The sequence below is a fragment of the Stomoxys calcitrans genome, chromosome 4 (assembly GCF_963082655.1).
Source record: "Stomoxys calcitrans chromosome 4, idStoCalc2.1, whole genome shotgun sequence".
NCBI lineage: Eukaryota > Metazoa > Arthropoda > Insecta > Diptera > Muscidae > Stomoxys > Stomoxys calcitrans.
Window position 1 is genome coordinate 114,784,754 of NC_081555.1, and position 27,161 is coordinate 114,811,914.

The 27,161-nt window shown below is 39.9% G+C and overlaps 1 protein-coding gene across 1 annotated transcript in view; it reads left to right on the top strand.

Annotated features, from left to right (window-relative positions):
• LOC106081977 (uncharacterized) overlaps positions 1–27,161 on the top strand; it is a 433,937-nt gene that overhangs the window by 225,510 nt on the left and 181,266 nt on the right. The window contains exon 6 of the mRNA XM_059367022.1: positions 4,801–5,556. The gene's annotated coding sequence lies outside the window, so the exon portion shown is untranslated. The remainder of the gene's footprint in view (positions 1–4,800; positions 5,557–27,161) is intronic.

Here is a 27,161-nt window from a genome sequence, read left to right on the forward strand (position 1 = left end):
CTATATTCAAATCTGGATCGATCCGGGGCAAATTAAAGAAGGATGCCGAAGGCCCTAACACAACTCACTGACCCAAATTTCGGCGACATCCGACAATAAATGAGCCTTTTACGAGCCCAAAAGCTTAAATCGAGAGATCGGTCTATATGGCAAATATATCCAAATCCAGACCGATCTGTGCCAAATTGCAAAAACATGTTGAGGAGCCTAACACAACTCACAGTCCCAAATTTCGGCAAAATCGGACAATGAGTACGCCTTTTATGGGCCCAAAACCTTAAATCTTGAAATCGGTCTATATGACAGCTATATTCAAATCTGGACCGATATGGGCCAAATTAAAGAAGGATGTTGAAGTGCCTAACACAACTCACTGTCCCACATTTCGGCGACATCGGCCTATAAATGCACCTTTTATGGGCACAAAACATTAAATAGAGAGATCGGTCTATATAGCAGCCATATCCAATTTTGGACCGATCAAGGCCAAATTGACGAAGGATGTCGAAGAGATGAACACAACTCACTGTCCCAAATTGCGGCGAAATCGGACGATGAATGCGCCTTAAATTGGGATATAGGTCTATATGGCAGGTATATCCAAATCTGGGCCGATCTGGGCCAAATTGAAGAAGGATGTTGAAGAGCCTAACACAACTCACTGTCCACATTTCAGCGAAATCGGACAAAAGTACGCCTTTTATGGGCCTAAAACCTTAAATCAGGCGACCGGTCTATATGGGAGCTTTATCTACATCTGGACCGATTGAGGCCAAATTGAAGAAGTATGTCAAAGAGCCTAACACAACTCACTGTCCCAAATTTCGGTAAAATCGGACAAGAAATGCGCTTTTTGGGGGCCCAAGACCTTAAATCGGGAAATAGGCCTCTATGACAGCTATAACCAAATCTGGACCGATCAAGGCCAAATTGAAGAAGGATGTCGACTGGCCTAACACAACTCACTGTCCTAAATTCCGGCGAAAGCGGACAAAAAATGCGGCTTTTATGGGCCCAATACCTTAAATCGATAAATCGGTCTATTCGGCAGCTATATCCAAATCTGAACTGAACTCAGCCAAATTGCAAAAACATGTCGAAGAGCCTAAGACAACTCCCAGTTCCAAATTTCAACGAAATCGGACAATGAGTATGCCTTTTATAGGCTCAAAACTTTAAATCGAGAGACCGGTCCCTATGGCAGCTAAATCCAACTCTGAACTGATCTGGGCCAAATTGTAAAAATATGTCGAAGGGCTTAACACAACTCACTGTCTCACATTTCAACAAAAATCGGATAATGAATGTGACTTTTATGGCCCTAAGACCCCAAATCGGCCGATCAGTCTATATGACAGCTATATCCAAATCTGGACTGATCTGGGCCAAATTGTAGAAAGACGTCGAAGGGCTTGACATAACATACTGTCCCAAATTTCAGTAAAATCGGATAATAAATGTGATTTTTATGAGCCTAAGACCCTAAATCGGCGTCTCGGTCTATATGGGAGCTAAAGGGTGATTTTTTTGAGGTTAGCATTTTCATGCATTAGTATTTGACAGATCACGTGGGATTTCAGACATGGTGTCAAAGAGAAAGATGCTCAGTATGCTTTGACATTTCATCATGAATAGACTTACTAACGAGCAACGCTTGCAAATCATTGAATTTTATTACCAAAATCAGTGTTCGGTTCGAAATGTGTTCATTCACCGTAACGTTGCGTCCAACAGCATCTTTGAAAAAATACGGTCCAATGATTCCACCAGCGTACAAACCACACCAAACAGTGCATTTTTCGGGATGCATGGGCAGTTCTTGAACGGCTTCTGGTTGCTCTTCACTCCAAATGCGGCAATTTTGCTTATTTACGTAGCCATTCAACCAGAAATGAGCGTCTTCGCTGAACAAAATTTGTCAAAATTTGAACACATTTCAAACCGAACACTGATTTTGGTAATAAAATTCAATGATTTGCAAGCGTTGCTCGTTAGTAAGTCTATTCATGATGAAATGTCAAAGCATACTGAGCATCTTTCTCTTTGACACCATGTCTGAAATCCCACGTGATCTGTCAAATACTAATGCATGAAAATCCTAACCTCAAAAAATTCACCCTTTATATCAGGATATAGTTCGTTATAGCCCATGTTCGAAGTTTACCTGCTTGTGGACAAAAAAATAATCTGTGCAAAGTTTTTTCAGCTCAATGTCTCTATTTTAAAAGGCTGTAGCGTGATTTCAACAGACCGATTCGACTTCGCTGTAATTGGGCACATAGTGTTTTGTTATGACTTCCAACAACTGGGCTAAGAAAAGTCTAAATTGGTCTATAACCTGATATAGCTCCTATATAAACCGATCTCCCGATTTGACTTCTCGAGTCCCTGGAAGCCGCAATTTTTGCCTGATTTGGCTGAAATTTTGCATGTAGTGTTTTGTTATTACTTGCAATAACTGTGCCAAGTACGGTCCAAATCGGTCTATAACCAGATATAGCTCCCATAAAAACCTACCCCTTACCATAAAAGTTACAAGGCGCAATTTTTACGGGATTCGGATGAAATTTGGCATGCAATGTTCTGTTATGACTTCCAACAACTGTGCCAAGTACGTTGTAAATCGGTAAAGAATCAAATATAGCTCCCATATATACCGATTTCCCGATTTGACTTCTTGAGTCCCTGGAAGCCGCAATTTTTGCCTGATTTGGCTGAAATTTTGCATGTAGTGTTTTGTTATTACTTTCAATGACTGTGCCAAGTACGGACCAAATCGGTCTATAACCAGATATAGCTCCCATAAAAACCTACCCCTTACCATAAAAGTACTACCCAAAAATAAAAGTAGACCGATCGGAACAATATGGGGTTCAAATGAAAGGCATTCGGGGGTAGATTACGAATATGGTCAGAAAGTAGGAATAGGCTTTATAATTTATTGATAACGGAAGGGGTAACGGCGGAGGGTCTCCACCGTTACCTTAAAAACACCACCCAAAATCAAAAGTGGACCGATAAGGACAATATGGTTATCAAATGGAAAGTATGCGGGAGTAGATAACGAATTTGTCATACAAATTCATTTCCAAGTATAGGGGATCACCCCACCCCCACAAAAACGCCCAAAATGGGACTCGGTTTGTTTGTTCCGTATAGACTGAAAAAAGGCAGAATTGACTTTCTCGAAATTTTCGCATACTGTGTAGGTTGGTCTGGAAGGAAACAAAGGCCATATTATTTTTCGGTATCGAAAGGGGGACGGGCCCTCCCCCTTATGCCAAAAACACTACTCAAAATCAAAAGTGGACCGATCGGTACAATATAGGTATCAAATGAAAGGTATTGGAGAGTAAAATACGAATATGGTATTGCAATTCGGGACCAAGTAACCAGTGGCCCTCCTCACCCCAAAACTTCTCTAAACAGCTACAATATATTCGAAGTTCATGTCAATATGGGACTCAAATAGAAAGTATTAGGCGATAGATTACAAATATGGCATAAAAAATTAGGTCCAAGTAATGGGAGGTCGCCCGTCATGGCTATATGAGACTCCAATAAAAGGTATTAGGGAGTAGATTATGAATATGACATTAAAATTTGCGTTCAAGTCTAGGTGACACTTTTCCTCCTAAAGATAAGTCAAATGGTTCATTTGACCCATTATGATAGTATGGGACTCAAATTAAAAGTATTTGAGAGTAGAAACAAATTTGATATCCAATTTTGGAGCCAAGTGTTTTGGGGTACGCCCTAAAGCAACCCCTAAACTGAACTTCATTTCCATTGGAAACAAAGAACGAATTTGATATCTATTTCCAGTGTGAAGTGCCGGTGGCCGCCCCAGCCCCATGACACCCTCCGAAAGGGTTCATATTTACAGGCTCATGGGGCTCAAATTAAAGGGATTTGGAAGTGCAGCACGAATTTGATACCCATATTTGAATCGAAATGTCTGAGGTGCCATTCCTCTTTTAATGAGAACATTACCCTAAAGAAGAACATTACCACCAAGAATTGAGAAGGGGCAAATTCTCCCACATCAATGAGTGCTTTCTGATTCAAGTTTAAACTCAATGGTAAAGGACCTGGCATGCCTGGCATTGTACCTAGCAGATGTCACCAACATTAAGAGGGATAAATACCGCTTTGTCCGAAATTCTAGCCGGGATTCGAACGCGTTCAGCATCATAGGCTACAATGGCGCGAATTCGATATCCGCATTCTGGGCGAAGTGTCCCCATTCTTAAAAGATTTTAGAGAGTTAAAGAAGGCGCAGCGGAGCGGGCCCGGTGCGGAAGTGGATATGGAAGTGGAGTTACAATACAATAGGATGATTAATATATACAGCTCGATGAACATCACTACCACTACATGCAAGTGTGGCTACAACAAATATGTTAACATGGACTGATTTGGCCTATTCACAATCCAAACCATCTTTCATCAATAAGAAGTATTTGTGCTAGATTTTTCGTTTCAAATCTATATTTTGGACAAAAAGAAAGACAAGCGATCCTACGAAGCCAGATAGACTTTAACAAAGGGCCTCACAAAATTAAATGTAGATTTGAAATAGGCTTAGTTGACAGATTTCCTTTCCAAAACTGTCTATAAACCTATTTTAAGGCTTCGTTAAGTTTTACGGCCGTAAACGTTACTGCCACAATTTTCAGGTGAAACAAACAAAGACCATAAATTAAAATTAGTGTAAAGTCTTATATATGAAAAATTTCAACTAAATAACTTGTCCTTAAAAACAAGACGATAATTATATCCCTCTGCTTTTTTTTTTAGCACACATCGTATCCTTTATGGGCGCAATAATAATTTTCAGTCCTTAAAACTTGTCAACTCACCTCGTTTGCGATTAAACAGCAAAAAAATCAGAATGTGGAAATTTGCATAGTATCACCTTAATACAATGAGATGTAAAACCGTCTTCAGCTCATTGTTTGACTGCTTGAGCAGTTAACATTCTTACAGACTGCGTCTACGTCTGCGTATGCATATCAATTTAACGATCTTTAAACAACAAACAAAATCCACACGACGGCTTCACAAAAAACAAAAAAATACACAAAAATCAGAGTCACAGTCACTTAAAGAGTGAGTGAGTGGCGGTGGCTGTGACTATGACTGCGACTGTGGTGCATGTGACTTCAACCGGTGGTGGTGGTGATTATGATGATGAGGATGTGATTGCGGTGGCGGTTTTGCTTCGCTCGTATGTGAATCGCTGCTATGAAGAATATGAAGAAGAAGAAGATGAGTGTTGCCAAAGCTTGTCAGTGGGCTACAATGTGGCACCCCATGGCGCAAATACTTTAACCGATTACCCATCTCTTTGGCACTCGGTGGTGGTGTAGCTGTTGCTGTTGCTGTTGTTCTTGTTTTTATTGTTGGTGCTGTTGATATTTTGTATACGCAACACAAAAGCCCATAAGGATAAGTATGTGAACTGTGAAAAAAAGAACCTTCATGTGACGTTCGTACATCATCCCTGGGAGGTCATATTAGTGATGTCATAAAGCTTGTAACCACAATTAACAAGTAAGTAGTATTATCTCTTTATAAAATTTATTTGTAAGATCCTTAATTAAAAAAAATTCCTTTAAAGGTTTTCCTTGTATTTAAAATCTCTATATAAAGAAAAGAGTAGTGTTGCCGACTGTTATTCGCCCAATTGGCTGAACCTATAAATCTGAAATTTTGCATAAAGGTCACTCTAGGTACGAAGGTGCTAAATAAGGCTGCATTTTTTAAAATTCAAACTAGAACATATTAAAATTAGTAAATTAATTAGCACATCATTGTTGTTGCCTTTTGCTTAAGACGCATCTGTTTGTGGTAATGCCAAGCCACATTACAACAACAACAGTAGCTAGGTAAAAATGCAAGAGCAACTGTTAGGTGCAAGACAATGAGCATACTAATATAATTCATAATTACGCCCCCTCAAATTGAGTGGCATAATATGAGAGCCCTAGGTGAGAGCATGAGAGATAAAAGTTGATTGTCTGAAAGATAGAGCTCACTGTTGCGCTGGGTGGGTGAAGTGCTTAGTTTGTTGATATGGAGGTCAAATAATTGCATATGCTTCTTCTTTAGATAATGTATTTTTAGAGATGGGTTCGTACCGGGTAAATACCCAACGCTTGGATATTTGTTGGGTATTTATTGGGTAAATACCCAATAAATACCTTTTTTTGGGTATTTATAATTTTGCAGATATCTTAAGTATAAAAATATTTTTCAAACAATTTTTGATGATTTCGTATTCATTGTATATAAACCTCACCCTCTGATCTTATAAAGTCTGATTTTATATAACCGCTATATAGACCGATCTCCAGACTTAGTCTTGAGGCAATGAATTAGTCATTTTTCATCCGATCTGGTCGTATTTTTCGTATTTTTAATTTTACAGATATCTTGGGATATTCAACAAGAAGGTGTAGAGGTCTATTAAATCTCACTGTTTCACTATATCGGGAAATCGGTCTATATGGCAGCTATATCCATATCTATATCCAAATATGGTTCTCATCTATATCCAAATATGGTCCACATTGTGGACCACATTTGACAGGAATGAGAAGGGGTCCACCGGATCTCACTCTGCCAATTCTCATCGAAATCTTGTAATAGATGAATCTTTTATGGCCTTAATATGGTAGCTATATCTAAATATAGTCCGATCTCGACCACACTTCACAGAAATTAGAATGGGTCTACCAGAACTCTACTCTACTCTACTCTACTCTACTCTACTCTACTCTACTCTACTCTACTCTACTCTACTCTACTCTACTCTACTCTACTCTACTCTACTCTACTCTACTCTACTCAACTCTACTCTACTCTACTCTACTCTACTCTACTCTACTCTACTCTACTCTACTCTACTCTACTCTACTCTACTCTACTCTACTCTACTCTACTCTACTCTACTCTACTCTACTCTACTCTACTCTACTCTACTCTACTCTACTCTACTCTACTCTACTCTACTCTACTCTACTCTACTCTACTCTACTCTACTCTACTCTACTCTACTCTACTCTACTCTACTCTACTCTACTCTACTCTACTCTACTCTACTCTACTCTACTCTACTCTACTCTACTCTACTCTACTCTACTCTACTCTACTCTACTCTACTCTACTCTACTCTACTCTACTCTACTCTACTCTACTCTACTCTACTCTACTCTACTCTACTCTACTCTACTCTACTCTACTCTACTCTACTCTACTCTACTCTACTCTACTCTACTCTACTCTACTCTACTCTACTCTACTCTACTCTACTCTACTCTACTCTACTCTACTCTACTCTACTCTACTCTACTCTACTCTACTCTACTCTACTCTACTCTACTCTACTCTACTCTACTCTACTCTACTCTACTCTACTCTACTCTACTCTACTCTACTCTACTCTACTCTACTCTACTCTACTCTACTCTACTCTACTCTACTCTACTCTACTCTACTCTACTCTACTCTACTCTACTCTACTCTACTCTACTCTACTCTACTCTACTCTACTCTACTCTACTCTACTCTACTCTACTCTACTCTACTCTACTCTACTCTACTCTACTCTACTCTACTCTACTCTACTCTACTCTACTCTACTCTACTCTACTCTACTCTACTCTACTCTACTCTACTCTACTCTACTCTACTCTACTCTACTCTACTCTACTCTACTCTACTCTACTCTACTCTACTCTACTCTACTCTACTCTACTCTACTCTACTCTACTCTACTCTACTCTACTCTACTCTACTCTACTCTACTCTACTCTACTCTACTCTACTCTACTCTACTCTACTCTACTCTACTCTACTCTACTCTACTCTACTCTACTCTACTCTACTCTACTCTACTCTACTCTACTCTACTCTACTCTACTCTACTCTACTCTACTCTACTCTACTCTACTCTACTCTACTCTACTCTACTCTACTCTACTCTACTCTACTCTACTCTACTCTACTCTACTCTACTCTACTCTACTCTACTCTACTCTACTCTACTCTACTCTACTCTACTCTACTCTACTCTACTCTACTCTACTCTACTCTACTCTACTCTACTCTACTCTACTCTACTCTACTCTACTCTACTCTACTCTACTCTACTCTACTCTACTCTACTCTACTCTACTCTACTCTACTCTACTCTACTCTACTCTACTCTACTCTACTCTACTCTACTCTACTCTACTCTACTCTACTCTACTCTACTCTACTCTACTCTACTCTACTCTACTCTACTCTACTCTACTCTACTCTACTCTACTCTACTCTACTCTACTCTACTCTACTCTACTCTACTCTACTCTACTCTACTCTACTCTACTCTACTCTACTCTACTCTACTCTACTCTACTCTACTCTACTCTACTCTACTCTACTCTACTCTACTCTACTCTACTCTACTCTACTCTACTCTACTCTACTCTACTCTACTCTACTCTACTCTACTCTACTCTACTCTACTCTACTCTACTCTACTCTACTCTACTCTACTCTACTCTACTCTACTCTACTCTACTCTACTCTACTCTACTCTACTCTACTCTACTCTACTCTACTCTACTCTACTCTACTCTACTCTACTCTACTCTACTCTACTCTACTCTACTCTACTCTACTCTACTCTACTCTACTCTACTCTACTCTACTCTACTCTACTCTACTCTACTCTACTCTACTCTACTCTACTCTACTCTACTCTACTCTACTCTACTCTACTCTACTCTACTCTACTCTACTCTACTCTACTCTACTCTACTCTACTCTACTCTACTCTACTCTACTCTACTCTACTCTACTCTACTCTACTCTACTCTACTCTACTCTACTCTACTCTACTCTACTCTACTCTACTCTACTCTACTCTACTCTACTCTACTCTACTCTATTCTACTCTACAAAACTTGAGGGTTTAGGCCGCGCGTCACGTACTGGGTCAGACCAATAATGCTATATGGTGTTGTGGCCTGGTGGACTGCGCTTCAAAGTCCACCTACTACTCATAAGTCAACCAGACCCAAAGGATGGCTTGCTTGTTCATCGGAGCCGCAATGAGGACGACACCACCTGTTGCACTGAATTAAATGCTACATCTAATGCTTCTGGATATTGTGTCAAGACAAATTGTTGCGACCACTGCCGTGAAGCTAGGGGAGCTTTTGGCGGCTATGGACACTATGTTATCCTTGATACAATGTCCGACGTTCCAGGCAGTGTGGATTACACCCTACCTGAGCCGCTTTTTAATTAAAAGTACCGTACCACTATTCCTGATAAAACCGATTCTATCGACCATGTCGCTTGTACTAGAAGCTACATAGACTTCTATACGGATGGTTAGAAACTAGACCACAAGGTGGGCTTTGGTGTGTATTCTAAAGATCTAGAACTAGACATATCGAAAAGGTTACCCCACCACTATAGTGTGTATCAAGCGGAGATCATTGCAATTAAGGAAGTGGTAAATGCAAAATTTACCCAATAAAAACCCAAGCATTTGGTACTTATCCGGTAGAAACAATCTCTAGTAATGTTGAATAGTTTTTGGGTTGGAACGGCTCTTATAAATTTGGTTCCAATGTAAACACCAGACTCCCAGAGTTCTTCCTTTTTGGACCCACCTTGTATCGTTGGATAAGCATGTCCCTTTTAGAAATTTCTGGGTTTGGAACGGCACCAAAACGGCTTAGGCCAATATTTTTTATTTTACAATATTTTCGATACCGTAACTGCCCCGGAAAGTAAACTTGTCCGTTTTTGTGGTTATATGACTCCAAAGTTGTATAGCAGTTATGTGCAATTGGGTTAGCATATGGGTCGATTAAATCGATGCTCCCATCTCTGGGATATGCCGTTTTTGAAAATCATAGTATGGGAGGTGAAGAGCATGCCACATTTTATCTACCCAAGTACCAACGATGAAAGCTTATCGTTTTTTAGCATCATAGAAAAATCTTCCCTTAAATCCATCACTGGTATGCATGGTAAATTTTACCATAAAATCTTAACCGACATATGAAGCATATCTCACATTCGGTTTAAACCAACTCCCAGATATTTTTTTTATCATTGAGGATGCTTAACTCTTACATTCCTTTGTTTAAACTATTGTTCCCTTTGTGTGCTTTGACTATTGTTGTTGCATTTGTTGCAGTCACTGCAGTTGATTGTTTGTTTATTTGAATGTTTACAACAACACCAACCACATGAACCATTGAGGCAACTACAACAACACTTACTGCATGTTAAATTCAAAGTTTACATAAATGCAACAAATGTTGTTGCAAGCACTACGACATATAATAATTGTTTGTTTATTATTGTGATTGTTGATTTGCTTGCTGTATATGTTGTTGTTGTTGTTGTTTTTTTGTGCTTCACTATATTTATATTCTCTCTCTCTCTTTTGACTGTTTCGCCACATGAATCGTCGTATGTGGGGATAAATTGGGTCCTTAATGCGATTTTTGTTGCAATTGTTGTCGATAATGTTATTGTCGTTAGTGTTGCTATCGCTTCTGCTGGAGTGGAAGACGCGGCATGCCTCGGTTTCTGTTTAGTTTTGATAGGTTGTTTTTACGGGGCACTTATTGTTTTTAAATATTACAGATGTTTATCGCAAGGGGGGATTTTGTGTTGGTTTTAGTATTGGTTTTAATACAATGTATTGGCAGTCGTAGAAAGTTATGTGGTTTATTGTTCTTAAGTTTTTATTCTTTAATAAAACGAAAATACTGATCTAAATCTCCTGATTTAGGTCTCATGTCTCGATTAAGGAACCAAAAAGATTCCCCCTTGACCCATATTGAAATGTAGCTGTCACATAGGTCGATCTACCGAACTTGGGTCTTAAGTCCACAAATGGCGCATTTGTTACCCGTTTTCGATGAAATTCAGAATAGTTAGTTGCATTCGGCCCCTCGACATATATGTGCAAAATATGATCCAAATCGGATCACATTTAGATAAAGCTGTCATTTAGATCTCCCATGCAAAGTTTTTAAGCCTATAGATAACTGCCAGACCAAAATAGGTGGCATTCACTGGCGCTTATCTAGTTCTCTACTAAGTTGGTTTCCTACGGCGGCCAGCCGTTGGAATTCGACAATAAAAAGTAGGTCCCTTATCATTAAGCTTAAGCTTGTGTCGTACACTACTAATGGATACGAGAGAAGTAAACCCACGGAATGCTCATGAGCAAATTTGTATTCACTGGGGCTTAGTAAACAAGTAAAAACGGCGTTAAGTTCGACAGGGCCGGACTTTGGATACCCACCTCCTCGTTCAGTATCGAATTATGGCCCGATTTGGACCAAATTCGACACAGGTATTAAGTGGTCTTACAAGTACAAGTCATTGTTCAATTTTGTAGAATAAAAGATTGGTCTTTTTGGTAGCCATGTCCAAATATAGACCGATCTGTACCATATACGACACGGATGTCGAAAAGCCTTACATAAGTCACTGTGTCAAATTTCAGTGGAATCGAATGTTAAATATGTCTTTTATGGGCCCAAGACCTAAAATCTAGAGATCGGTCTATATGGCAGCTTATCCAAATCTGGAACGATCCCCGAAATTGAACAAAAAAATTTGCCTTTTAAGGACCCAAGACCTTAAATCGAGAGATCGGTCTACATGACAGCAATATCCTAATCTGGACCGATCTGGACGAAATTGAAGAAGGATGTGGAAGGGCCTAACACAACTCACTGTCCTAATTTTCGGCGACATCGGACAATATATGCGCTTTTTATGGGGCCAAGACATAAAATCGAGTGATCGGTCTATATGGCAGCTATATCCAAATCTGAATCGATCTGGGCAAAATTAAAGAGAATTGTGTAGGGACTTAACACAACTCACTGTCCCAAATTTCCCCGAAATCGAACAAAAAAATATGCCTTTTATGGGCCCAAAACCTTAAAACAAGGGATCGTTTTATATGGCAGATATATCCAAATCTGGACCGATGTGGACCAAATTGAAAAAGGATGTGGAAGGGCCTTACACAACTGACTGTCCCAAATTTTGGCAAAATCGGACAATAAATGCGCATTTTATGGGCCCAAAACCTTAAATCAAGGGATCATTTTATATGGCAGATATATCCTAATCTGGACCGATTAGGACCAAATTGAAGAAGGATGTAGAACGGCCTTACACAACTGACTGTCTCAAATTTTGCCAAAATCGGAGAATAAAAGCGCCTTTTATGGGTCCAAAACCTTAAAACGAAAGATCGAACTTGCGAATGTTCACATCAGCTAATTCAAAGAAATGAGAACCCAAAGTGGAACTCATTCTGCCTGTCAGTTGGGGACACATACATGGCAGCTGTGCTACAGTATCCTTTTCTTCTGCAGAAGTCGTTACTTCTTACCTTTAGTCTGTCAGCATGTTTGTTCCAGCCAACGAAAGCAAAACGGTAGAAATCTTCAAGTCTAGAGTATTTCACATAATTTTGGAATCTTCATAACCCACCCATTGTGACCATCTATCATTCGTTGCCCTTGGGGCATGATCCTGAAAACTTAGCTCACATGTTGCTAGAGGCATAGCTGCAGATTCCAGTCCCCTTGGAATGTGTAAGGCAGTGCGGGTCTCGCAAGCTCCTGTGCTCTACAATTCCCTGGGATATGTCTGTGACTCGGCAACCAGAACAGTTGCATTTTGAATTATTCAGCCATCTCGTTGAGAGATCTGCGACAGTCGAAAACGGGTTTTCGATTCAAAAATTTATTTCGCAGAAATTTAATGGGTGCCTGGCTGTCTGCAAAGCTATTACTTTTTTTAATTGCATGAATCTCCGCTTGATACGCACTTGAGTGGTCTGATAATCTTCTCGATATTAGCGGTCCTAATTCTTCAGAGTACAATAATTTGAAGCTTAAAATCATCCGGGGATATAGCAGTTCGAATCGTTTCTATTAGGAATAGTGGGGAACAGAGGTAGTTATAAAAAATCGGCTCGGGCAATGTCTTATCCAAACTGCCTTGAACATCGGCCATTGTATCAAGCATGACACAGTGTCCATTGCGGCCTCATGACCGAAGAGAAAGCTCCCTTAATCTCACAGCCGTAGTTGCAGCAATTTGTCCATCGACAAGGTCCAAAGACATAAGGTGTAGCATTAAATTCAGAGCATCAAATGGTGTCAATACCACTGCAGCTGTGGTGCACAAGCAAGTCATCTTTTGGATCCGGTTGAGTATTGAACAGAAGGTGGATTTCTGAAGCGCCATCCACCAGGCCACAACACCATATAGCATTATAGGTCTGACAACTGCACTATATACCAAGTGCTTGATATGCGGTTTAAATCCTAGGGGTGCTAAGCACCTCCCCCACAAATTTCTCGTTAATAACAGAGGCTTTCAGTCGGGTAATAAAACATGCCAAACATGCTATTTCGAGCAAGCTTAAAAATTGTACCAAATTATTGTCCGATTTCGCGGAAATTTGGGACAGAGAGTTGTGTTAGACCCTTCGACATTCCTCTTCAATTTGGCCCATGTCGGCTTAGATTTGGTTACAGCAGCCTAAGTTCGGCCGGGTCGAACTTAGGCAGCCTTTTAACTTGTTTTTTTTTTTTGGTTGGGTTGTAGCACCCCCCACAACGAATGTTTAGCTACGCCCATAGATTTGGCTTTAGCTCATACTGACATAAACGAGTCATTCCCGGCCTTTGTGATCCGCTTAACAATATGTATATGTCGTCCCCAGTTTTCGCTTCCCATTCAAGTCTAAATGGGATAATCGTGCAGGTGTTTGCCAAAATTTATCCCAATCTGCTTCTCTTCTGTTTAGCCGAGGCATCAACTTTAAACACCCAGACACTTTAATCGGCTCAGACACAATTTCCCCAATAGGCTCCGACGAATGTATACCAGTGATAACCTCTTCTAGAGCCACGTTGTTCTTTGGAGAGTTTCCCGGGAATTGTGTGCCAACAAGTAGTTCTAGTGTTTCCTCACTAGACATTGCCCATGCATTCTCTGACTTCTAAATATATATCACACCGTAATATTGGGTTGCCCAAAAAGTAATTGCGGATTTTTCAAATAGCCAGCGTTGACAAATTTTTTCACAGCTTGTAATTGCATTCTTTCTTCTGTCAGTTATCATCTGTTACTTTTAGCTTGCTTTAGAAAAAAAGTGTAAAAAAAGTATATTTGATTAAAGTTCATTCTAAGTTTTATTAAAAATGCATTTACTTTCTTTTAAAAAATCCGCAATTACTTTTTGGGCAACCCAATAGGTCTCGAGGATTGGATCTTCATTAGCCTAGAGGCCTCAGATTTGTTCTGATCCTTTCTTAACTAGCCCTTGTATTTTCTTAGTCATAATGACACCAAACATGTGGTGTCCTTATGCCTTTAGCCCTGTTGAAAAGTTTCCTGCAGCTCCTCCTTAGACCAACCATTTCTGGTGTCCACCATGGCTGTCGCTGTTTGCCCCTTGGCTTGACACTCGGACATGCTGACACATGCGAGGCATTTAGGGCTTTCATGATTCGCGTGATTATTATGTCTCTGTCCTCCGCAATTTCCACTTTCTTTTCTGTCTAGAAGGGAATTTGTGCCGAAATCTGTTTAGCCGAGGAACCACTTTCGCAGCATCCTCTCCAAGGCTGATAAGTTTCAGCTAAAAGATGATAAGAAAAGCTGTGGAGGCCACCGTAGCGCAGAGGTTAGCATGTCCGCCTATGACGCTGAACGCCTGGGTTCGAATCCTGGCGAGACCATCAGAAAAAATTTTCAGCGGTGGTTTTCCCCTCCTAATGCTGGCAACATTTGTGAGGTACTATGCCATGTAAAACATCTCTCTCCAAAGAGGTGTCGCACTGCGACACGCCGTTCGGACTCGGCTATGAAAAGGAGGCCCCTTATCATTGAGCTTAAACTTGAATCGGACTGCACTCATTGATATGTGAGAAGTTTGCCCCTTTGCATTTGAAAAGCTGTGGCCATCCAACATTTTTCAGTCACATTTCTTTCCGCTGATATTCTCTGATAAAAGGTAACATTTCGTACCTCTGTTCCTGGCAATAAAGGTGGTTTTATTTTCTTTATACGAATTGCCAGATGTCATCTTAATAAGTGCGATAAGCAACTCACCCCTCTCATTGATATCCGAACTTCCCCATATCTGTGTAATGTGCATTACCATCTATTCATACAGTGGCGCTCTTTTTCCCTGCAGAACTATTTCCAACAACTTGACGTTGACAACCCTGCATATCACTGTCCAATTGCGGTGTGCACCTATCTGTCCAAGGTTATGGAGATCATGGCTTATCACCATATTGCCAGCTTTTTCTCAGTTCAATTACAAAAGACTTAGGAAACGAACTTCATTAGAAATAGCATTCACGCTTGTGTCTTAAGTCTTTTAATATTTTTTTATTAATTAAACGAAATTAGTTTTCTAAAGCTTAAATTCAATGGAATATTAAATATTAATAACTATTTTCAACATTTAAGTAAAAAAAAGAAAACTATCACTAAATGCTGGCGCCTATTTGGCTATAAAAATTAATGACTTTTTTTCTTACAAAGGTTAAATGTAGTTGTCTGCATATAATTTGCAACACTAAAATGAGGTAAAATTTAATGGTGATTGTGCTGTAGATATACACCAGCAACACATAAAAACTCCAATGCAATGACACTTGTTTCCACAATGATGATCTAATAAAGGAAATGGGAAAACCATAGTGTCAAAATACACTTGAGGCCTGGGAAAAATATTTACACTTAGCACTTGACGTTGCTGGCAAATGGCCTGCTCATAAAAATCCCCCAACTGCATGGTGTTTATAGGCCTTTATGCTTTTGTCCTCCTTGACTGCTGGAAACAGTTATGTTTTGCCAGTACAACACTTTGAGAACAAAAGACTTTGCCAGATATCGGGTCCTCTATTCACTTGTTGTCAATTTCCTGTAAATTCAATTGTCTTGGAATGTGTGACCTGCAAACTATTTACCAGCTAGCGCTTGCCTAGTGTGTGAATGTCTCAATCTTGGCCAGAGTGCCTGAATGGATGGATGGATGGTGAAAAAGGGACACTTTTTAACTGGTCATCATTTTGTGAGACAATTTCTTCTATCACATGTGTGTTCCTTTGCTGTATTTTTTAATAACGAGCAACGAGCATCATTTCAAAAATCTTTGGTCTCTGTCGGCGAATCTATTGTCAACATGAAAGCCAGAGTTTTGTTGCCTTTTTTTTTGGGAGATTTTTTATCATGGTCGTGTGTATTTTCTTTTTTATTATTTTTTCAAATTTACGTGTACAAATGTGGGAAAGGAAATGTTCAAGATTTTTTGGTGTAGATCAACATGCTGTTGATCTTTTTGAAACATTTTACTTTCTTCTTTCCTTTTGTGGCTTTATATCAATCAGGGTGGCAATCGAAATCGGCTGGGAACACACACTAAACGCTGAAATGCCCCTAGACAAAGACTATTTGAGGAAAATTGTATTTTTTTTCTAACTTGGTCTCTCATTTTTTCAAATTTCTTTATAAAGATTAAATTCCACGGAATTTTTTCGGCTTTTAAGTGGATCCAATTCTATAACAAAACAACACACCATAAACTGAGGTAACAACAATATTTGGTAGTGTGGAAATAATGCCGTTTGGACCGTAATCATAATAATGAGCTGACGAGGAGGAGGAGGAGGAGGAGCAAGCAAACATGCAATGAAAATACACTGTGAAAAAGGGGAGCAATTTTCATATTTTTGCCAAATTTTATGCGAAAACAATTTTAGACAAAAACAAGTAAAAGCGTGCTAAGTCCGGCCGGGCCGAATCTTATATACCCTCCACCATGGATCGCATTTGTCGAGTTCTTTTTCCCGGTGTCTCTTTTTAGGCAAACAAAGGAAAGGTAATGATAAAAGAAAAGAATTGCTATGCTATTGGAGCTATATTAAGTTATCGGACCGATTCGGACCATAATAGAATGAATGTTGGAGACCACAAGTAGAAGTCATTGTGAAAAATTTCAGCCAAATCGTATAAGGATTTCGCATTTTCGATGGTCAAAAAGTAAAATAGGGAGATCGTTTTATAGGGGAGCTGTATTGGCCTATAGACCGATTCAGACCGTATTTGACACGTATGTTGAAGGTCATGGGAGAAACCGTCGTAAAAAATTTCACCCAAATCAGACAATAATTGCGCCCTCTAGAGTCTCAAGAAGTAGAGATCCCAAATCGGTTTATATAGCAGCTATATCAGGTTATGGACCAATTTCAACCATATTTGGCAGATGTGTTGGAAGTCATAAAAAAACACATCATGCAAACTTTCAACCAAATCGGATAAGAATTGCGCCCTCTAGAGGCTCAAGAAGTCAAGATCCCAAATCGGTTTATATGACAGCTATATCAGGTTATAGACCAATTTCAACCATATTTGGCAGAGTTGTTGGAAGTCATAACAAAACACCTCATACTAAATTTCAGCCAAATCGGATAGGAATTGCGCCCTCTATAGGCTCAAGAAGTCAAGATCCCAGATGGGTTTATATGACAGCTATATCAGGTTATGCATCGATTTTACCTGTACATGGCACAGTCGTTGGAAATCGTAACAAAGCATTTCGTGCTAAATTATAGCCAAATCGGATAAGAATTGCGCCCTCTAGAGGCTCAAGAAGTCAAGACCCCAGATCGGTTTATATGACAGTTATATCAGGTTATGGACCGATTTGAATCATATTAAGCAGCGTTGTTGGAAGTCATAAAAAAAAATTTCAACCAAATCGGATAAGAATTGCGCCCTCTAGAGGCTCAAGAAGTCACGACCCTAGATTTGCTTATATGACAGCTATATCAGGTTATGGTCTGATTTGCACCATACCTGGCACAGTTGTTAGAAGTCATAACCAAACACATCGTGCAAAACTTCAGCCAAATTGGATAAGAATTGCGCCCTTTAGAGGCTCAAGAAGTCAAGACCCCAGATCGGTTTATATGGCAGCTATATTAGGTTATGGTCCGACCTGAACCATACTTGGCACAGTTGTTGAAAGTCATAACGAAACACGTCGTGCAAAATTTCAGCCAAATCGGATAAGAATTGCGCCCCCTAGAGGCTCAGTAAGTCAAGACCCCAGATCGGTTTATATGACAGCTATATCAGGTTATGGACCGATTTGAACCATATTGGGCAGAGTTGTTGGAAGACATAAAAAAACACTTCATGCTAAATTTCAGCCAAATCGGATAAGAATTGCGTCCTCTAGAGACTCAAGAAGTCAAGACCCTAGATTTGCTTATACGACAGCTATATCAGGTTATGGTCTGATTTGCACCATACCTAGCACAGTTGTTAGAAGTCATAACCAAACACATCGTGCAAAACTTCAGCCAAATTGGATAAGAATTGCGCCCTTTAGAGGCTCAAGAAGTCAGGACCCCAGATCGGTTTATATGGCAGCTATATCAGGTTATGGTCCGACCTGAACCATACTTGGCACAGTTGTTGAAAGTCATAACGAAACACGTCGTGCCAAATCGGATAGGAATTGCCCCCTCTAGAGGCTCAAGAAGTCAAGACCCCAAATCGGTTTATATGATAGCTATATAAAAACATGGACCGATATGGTCCATTTACAATCCCAAGATCTATAAGAAGTGTTTGTGCAAAATTTCAAGCGGCTGGCTTTAGTCCTTCGAAAGTTAGCGTGCTTCCGATAGACAGACGGACGGACAGACGGACGGACGGACGGACGGACAGACGGACGGACGGACGGACAGATGGACGGACATGGCTATATTGATATAAAATATCATTACGATCAAGAATATATATACTTTATGGGGTCTGAGACGAATTTTTCGAGTAGTTACAAACAGAATGACGAAATTAGTATACCCCCATCCTATGGTAGAAGGTATAAAAAAAAAACAAGTAAGGAAAGGCAAAAGTCGGGCGGTACCCTATATACCGTACCCAACACTCACCATGTAAATGAAAGTTTGGAGCAATGTCTTATTCTGAGCTTTTGGTGAAAGTTTTCCCAGTCGTAGTGGAGAGATTTTGGAAAGATTGGTCAATAAATGGGCTAGCAGTAACTCAAGAAGTGAAAATCGGTCGATATGGCAGTTATATCTAAGTCTGAACCGATTTCTTTGAAATTCAGCTGTAATGTCGAGAGTCATAAACAATAATGGTGACTAGTAAACCCGATTTTTCCTAAAACCGGTTTTGGAACTATTCGAAAAATTACAACTACTAAATTTCCCCTGAACAATCCAATAAGAAACAGGGGATATTTCTCTCATATCAACGAGTGCAGTCCGATTAATGTTTAAGCTCAATGTTAAGGTGCCTCTTTTTTATTGGCTAGTCCGAACGGCTTGCTACGTGCCGGTGACACCACTTGGTAGAGGATATTTGGCAGGATACCTCACAAATGGAGCAAGCATTAACAAGGGGAAAACCAAAGCTAGAAAAGTTTTCTTATGTTAACGCCGGGATTTCAACCCAAGCGTTCGTCTTCATAGGCGGACATGCGAACCTCTGCTGCACAGTGGCCTCCTTTAGCTTTTGTCATTTAAGTTTAAGTTTTTGTGAGAGTTGAGTTAAGGTTTTGGGCCCATTAAAGTCGCATTTATTGTCCGACTTTGCCAAAATTTGGAACAGTGGGTTGCGTTAGGCTCTTCGACATCCTTCTTAAATTTGGCAAAGATCGGCCTAGATTTGGATATATCTGCCATATAGACCGATCTCTCGATTTAAGGTCTTGGGCCCATAAACGTCGAATTTATTGTTCGAATTCGCTGAAATTTGGGACGGAGAGTTGTGTTACGCCCCTCGATATCTTCCTGGAATATGACACAGATCGGTCCAGATTTAGATACAGCTGCCATATAGACCGATCTCGCGATTTAAGGTTTTGGGCCCATAAAAGGCGCATTTATTATGCAATGTCGCCGAAATTTGGGACAGTGAGTTGTGTTAGTTCCTTCGACATCCTTCTTTAATTTGGCAAAGATCGGCCTAGATTTGGATATAGCTGCCATATAGACCGATCTCTCGATTTAAGGTTTTGAGCCAATAAAAGGCGCATTTATTATGCAATTTCGCCGAAATTTGGGACAGTGAGTTTGGTTAGGCTCCTCGACATATTCCTGGACTATGACACAGGTCGGTCCAGATTTAGATATAGCTGCCATATAGACCAATCTCTCGATTTACGGTTTTGAGCCCATGAAAGTCGCATTTATAATGCGATTTTGCCGAAATTTGGGACAGTGAATTTGGTTAGGCCCCTCGACATCTTACTGGAATATGACAGAGATCGATCCAGATTTAGATGTAGCTGCCATATAGACCGATCTCTCTATTTAAGGTTATGGGCCCCTTAAAGGCGCATTTATTGTTCGATTTCGCCAAAATTTGGTACAGAGAGTTGTGTTAGGATCTCTGATATCTTTTTTCAATTTGGCCCAAATCGGTCCAGATTTCGATATAACTGCCATATAGACCAATTTCTCGATTTAAGGTTTTGGGCCCCTTAAAGGCTCATTTATTGTTGGATTTCGCCAAAATTTGGGACAGTGAGTTGTGTTAGGCCCTTCGATATCTCTCTTTAATTTGGCCCTGATAGTTCCAGATTTCGATATAACTGCCATATAGACCTTTCTCTCGATATAAAGTCTTGGCCCCATAAAAAGCACATTTATAATCCGATTTCGCTGAAATTTGATGCAGTCACTTTTGTTAGGCTTTTCGACATCCATGTCGTATATGCTTCAGATCGGTCTATGTATGCATATGGTTACCAAAAAGACCAATATTTTGTTCTACAAAAATTGAACAATGACTTGTTCTCAATGTGACTCTCAATATATGTGTCGAATATGATCAATTAGGACCATATTTGGATAAAGCTGCTATGGGGGTCTAAGTTATGAATTTTTCATCGGATTATGATGAAAGGTGGTTTATCCACCCCCGAGGTGGTGGGTATTCAAAGTTAGTTTCTGCCTTTAATGAAAAACATTGCAAAGACTTAGACCATTGCTGTCCATGGTGGAGGGTTTTTAAGATTTAACCCAGCGTTGCATATATGTATTCCAAACTCATCAATTTTTCTCTCTGTACAGCATTCAACCGCTATGCGCTTACAAGTGGCAAATGATTAGTAAGTAAACCCTCTAACGAACTGCAGCCATGAACATGAACATGTGACAAAATGTTTGTTGCTGTTGCCATGCTCAACCTACCGTCATTGTCTGTCTGTCTGTCTGTCTATCTGTTTGTAGATATTAATTGTCAGGATGCCTTTTGGGCTGCTCAAACATCTCCACTATGGTTTTGATGACATTCCCAAAGCAGACCCTTCACCTTTTGGAGATTTTTTCTCAATGAATTTTTTGTTCGTTCGTTCGTTCTTTCTTTCTCTTGTACGTGACAAGAATTTGTCAAGTGTTTTTCAGCTGTTTTATTAGTGCACTCTTTTGCTCTCAGATTAATCTCAAATTGTTTTGGGGTGTGGTTTTTTTTTTCTTTCTTTCTTTGATTCTAAAGGATTTATGTGCCATATATTAGATCATAGCTGAATTTTTGGTCTTATCAGAAACATTTTAGTTTATCGCTTCTTTAACTGCGCCAACAGGAAGTCTTTAGTACAATTTTAGAGTATGAGTTTTCCATAGTGGAGAAAGAAACAAGTTCAGTTTAGAGAGCGAGCACGTAGATATGTTACTTAAATTAAATATAATAAATTGTCTTTAAAGATTGAGAGGATTTTTGTGCGATAAAATCTCAAAGGGGGAAAAATTAGAAATATTTTTATATTTTTTCCTAGAAAACGTAATACGATGTTGCATTAGATTATTCTCCAATTTAACTTTTTTTCTTTACATAAAAACCTGAGTTTGGGCATTTTAATGACTTGAAGACTGTTAAAACAAAATATGAAGAATTGTAGATATAATAAGTAGACATATCAATAGTCGGTTGTGATTTTCCAGCCAAATATAAAGCAATCACACTATTGCCTCATTTTTTCTTATATTTTCCATGATTGTCAATGAAACAAATATCAGGCAGCTTTTGGTTCTAGTTTGACAGATATGCCAGGGTGAACTTGGTAACACTTAACACAATAACGTCATAGAGACCATAACATTGGGATATATTGATGTTATTGTAGCTGGGGACTTTAATTCCAATATTCTGAATTTCAAATTGACGGACAATATGTTAGCACTGTGTCTCTCCCCTACCAATTCTGGGTACCCCACGTATTTGTCGCCAACTGTTAATACCCTTTTGGATATGTTCTTTGTGAATAAAACTTCTAATACTTCACTCTATGACCAAATATCTGCCCCTTGTTTCTCAAGACACGATTTGATTCATCTGGCTTACAATTTCACTGTGTCAAAGACAATGGAGAAGTTTTCGTACCGCGACTTCAAAAATGTTGACTGCCTTAGATGAAAGGATTCAGGAAGTCTATTGGAATGGGATATATGATCTTATATCTATCGATGAGAAATGTAGCCTTCTTCAAGATATCATTGGACGTATCTATGATGCAACTGTCCCCATTTGGTTTAAGATGAATAAATCGGATACTAACCCTTGGTTGAATTCCACTATTAGGAATTTTGTTCGTTACAGGGACCCAGCCTACTCCAGGTGGAAACGTTTTAAAACGCCTGAACTGAGGAATTCCGCACGGAAATGGAAATTATTCGGCGTTAGGCAAGTGGAGGGCTATAAATAATATCGGTATTGGAAAATCCAAGACACTTTCTAATTAACATGGTGATATAAATGAATTGAATGAAACTTTTGTAAATATTCCGGCCTTAGATATAGACTCGACTTTTTACCAAGACACTAGTAGGCTTTCGGAAAGCACAAATGTTGATTGCAGTTTTGAGTTTAGATGTGTATCGCAAGACAAAGTTCTACATTGTCTTAGATCAGTCAAGTAAAATGCTATTCGTCTTGATAACATTGACCCAAGATTCATTAGAATATTGTTTTCTTATTCTTATCTTATCTCCAGTGCATATCCGACTATTTTTTTCTTTCACATAACCAACACGCAGGGGATGTCCCCTACATATGCAGTGCATTGCGTTGGCATTTAGGAAAGTTAAGGGATGGAGAGGGGAAAGAGGGAGTAGTCTTAATTCGATATTCGTCTTAAATTTCTGAATGCCAATGTCGGTGGGAAAGACATTAGCCGGAAATCGAATGGTTCGGGCGAAAAATGAATTTTCTCGGTAATGCATGTTTCGGTCGACTGGCCAATCAATTACAAACCGGTTTGAGTTCTTGACAAGTCTTGTATTCCTGGTGAACATCCTAACGTCAGGGATAAGAAGACGAATATCCCTGGAACACACACCATGAAAAAAACCATAGAGCAATACAACGCTACCCACATTCCGAAGATGTTCAAGAGAAGCAATAGAGTTGGATACCCTACTCGGAACTCGGTCAAGTAGATCCCAGGATGATTTTGGAGCTATTGCCCATATATGAGAGTTATATTCCATTCTCGGCCTGATCAGAAGAGGTGAAATATTTCTTGCACCGCTTAAGAAAGCCCAAACATTTGTATGCTTCTTTTGAGACTTTGAATACGTGATTTGACCAACGGACATCGAATTGTATCTTTATGCCCAGAACATCAAGAGCATTTGACTGTTCAATATCTATACCGTCGATAGATATCGACGATTGTAGTGGGTCAGTGAATCGCTTGTGAGTCAAGAAACAGCACTGCGTCTTCTGTGCCTTAAAGTCTACTCTGTTCATTGTACTCCACTCGGAAATGGCCAACAAATCCTGGGAGAGCGTCTCATCCATAATGCGCCTCCTGTCCACAATTTCTTGAGGACTGGGTTAAAGTCTACTCTGTTTATTGTACCCCCTCTCGGAAATGGCCAACAAATCCTGGGAGAGCGTTTCATCCATAATGCGCCTCCTCTCCACAATTTCTTGAGGACTGGGCCTATGGTCGAATGTATATGAAAGACACTGACTACTGTCATCGGCAAATGAGTAGACTCGATTCGAAGTCTGACCCAATGGATCGTCAATGAAAATTAGAAAGAACAGATCCTTGAGGCACACCTGTGGTCAATGTATACTCATCTGATGAGAACCCATCTACAACAACTAGTGTAGTGCGATCTCTGAGCAAGCTCGATATAAATCGAACAAAGTTATTACCTAATCCAAAAGCGACAAGCTTTGATAGCTCGATATAAAACGAACGAAATTATTACCGACTCCAAAAGCGACAAGCTTTGATAAAAGTGCACTATGCCAGACCCTGACAAATGCCTTGGAGATATTCAGAGCCACGACCTTACTCTCACCAAACTGGTGGATAGAGCGACTCCATTATACCGACAAAAATGCCATTAGGTCTGCCGTAGAGCGATTTCTGCGGAACCCATACTGTCTGTCGTTAAGAAGGCCATTGGACTCTAACTATCTGACAAGATAGTGGTTAACCATACTCTTCATAACCTTGGAGAGCGCAGAGCATATAGCAAATGGGCCGGTAATTCGCAGGGTTGTTCGACTGGAGTGGACTGGATTCGAAGTATGACCCAATAGATCGTCAATGAAAATTAGAAAAAGGGAAGGGGAAAGAAGAGATCCTTGAGGCACACCTGGGGTCAATGTATACACATCTGATGAGAACCCATCTACAACAACTAGTGTAGTGCGATCTCTGAGCAAGCTCGATATAAATCGAACGAAGTTATTACCGACTTCAAAAGCGACAAGCTTTGATAAAAGTGCACCGTGCCAGACCCTATCAAATGCCTTGGAGATATCCAGAACCACGAACTTACTCTCACCAAACTGGTGGATAGAGCGACTCCATTGTACCGACAAAAATGCCATTAGATCTGCCGTAGAGCGATTTCTGCGGAACCCATACTGTCTGTCGCTAAGAAGACCATTGAACTCTAACTATCTGACAAGATGATGGTTAACCATACTCTCCATAACCTTGGAGAGCGCAGAGCATATCGCAAATGGGCCGGTAAATCGCAGGGTTGTTTGCCCCACGTTAGCAACCTTCCAACGCGTCGGGAAAACTCCCGCACGGTAAGCAAGGCTGAAAAGGTTGCGTAGTGGACGAGCAAGCATCGATGAACACTTATAAAGGACGAGTGTTGATATACCGTCCGGGCCTGGAGATTTATTAACGTCGAGATCCGCAAGGACACTTTTTGACTCCACGTGTTCGAAAGAATATCTGCGCCATCGAACTAGGTACACTATCAATCAATCGCGGAGTGGTTGATTTTCTAAACTGCAAGGAAGAATTTCCTGCAAACATTTCAGCCAGTAGATCAGCCTTATCAACCGGGTCAGTGAACACCTGATCATCCTTGACAAGAGTTGGAATTGCCGATGGGTTGCCCTTTACTCTTTTTACGAATGACCAAAAGCTCTTGCAATAACTTAATCACGAAGACGCTGTTCGTAAAGAAACTTTTCGTGTCTAAGTACTCTGGTACACGAAGTTCTTGCCTTTTTGCGCAGTATTTCGGCATTGGCCTAGTCCTAAATGCATAATCTTTTGATCTGGCAGCGTCTCCGCATGCCCGTTTAAACCAAATTTTATCTTTTGATTTAACGCGCTAAATTCTTAGTCGGAATGAACGATCTCATTCCTAGTAATCTTACTTCCTGCACCATTTCGGCAACAGCATTTACGTCACCGTTTAGAATACAAAGTTTCCAATTAAAATGCTGGCAAAATTCGTTGAGCTCAGCCCAATGTGCTCTTTCGTATACAAAAATTTACCGCTTCGGGGCTGGGGAAGAGGCGGCGCGAAGAGCAGAATACGAAAAGGACACTGAAATGGTGCAGTGATCGGAATTACCAAAAGGCATTAACTTCGTATTTCTCAGGGTGCGAAGTTAGGAATAGGTCAAGAATCGTATGTTGGTGTCCGTCGACACATGAAATGTGGGTCGGTTCATTCACTAGTTGCTTCAGGCCATTCTGCGCGGCGAATAGCTCGCTGCATTGAGTCGTATGGGATGGGAAAGCCAGGAGTAGTTATGGACATTGAAATCGCCAGCAACAACCATTTCACTCCCCGGAAAATCCTATAAGATTGTAGTAATTGAGTCAGAAATGGAGTCAAATCAGGAAACCTCCCTTTCCGTGTTTGGACTTCTATATGTAAGCCCCAAGATAAGTAGGTATGTTCCAATCCTAAGTTTAACCCAAATGAAATTAATTTCCGGATCTTGTGAATCCAAGCGTTGCTGCCTAACAAACGTATATCATTACGTACATATAGCACAAGGCCTCTGTGGGGGATAAAAAGAGATAGAGTGTGATACCCTGAAATGTGTGAATCCTGTAGATCAGAATCCTCACCCACCTGAGTTTCACATAAATCGAGGATATCAGGACGTGCCCATCATAGAATGGAAATTGATGATGGCAATGTTACTTTCCCATCCTACTATATCATTCAAAGGCTTTCGACTCGGTTGATCATCAAAACTTATTGGGTTGCCCAAAAAGTAATTGCGGATTTTTCACATAGTCGGCGTTGACAAATTTTTTCACAGCTTGTGAATCTGTAATTGCATTCTTTCTTTCGTCAGTTATCAGCTGTTACTTTTAGCTTGCTTTAGAAAAAAAGTGTAAAAAAGTATATTTGATTAAAGTTCATTCTAAGTTTAATAAAAAATACATTTACTTTCTTTTAAAAAATCCGCAATTACTTTTTGGGCAACCAATATATCTGAAGCGTAGAAGATTTTTCAATTTCAGCGATACTTCTATCAAATTGGTTCAATCATATCTAAATAATCGGCAACAGTCAGTGTACGTAGGTGATTCAATATCAGAGCCAATCCTAGTGCCTAAGGTAGTTCCACAAGGCTCAAAAATTGGTCCGCTCCTTTTTTTGGCTCTACGCAAACGATCTTCCTACCCAGCTGATTCATAGCCAAATCCTTTTGTATGCTGATGACGTTCAGCTATTCCTTAGCGACTCTGGTAATAATATTAGTGAATGCGTTGCAAAACTCAGTGAGGACATGTCCTATGTCTATAAGAGGACTTC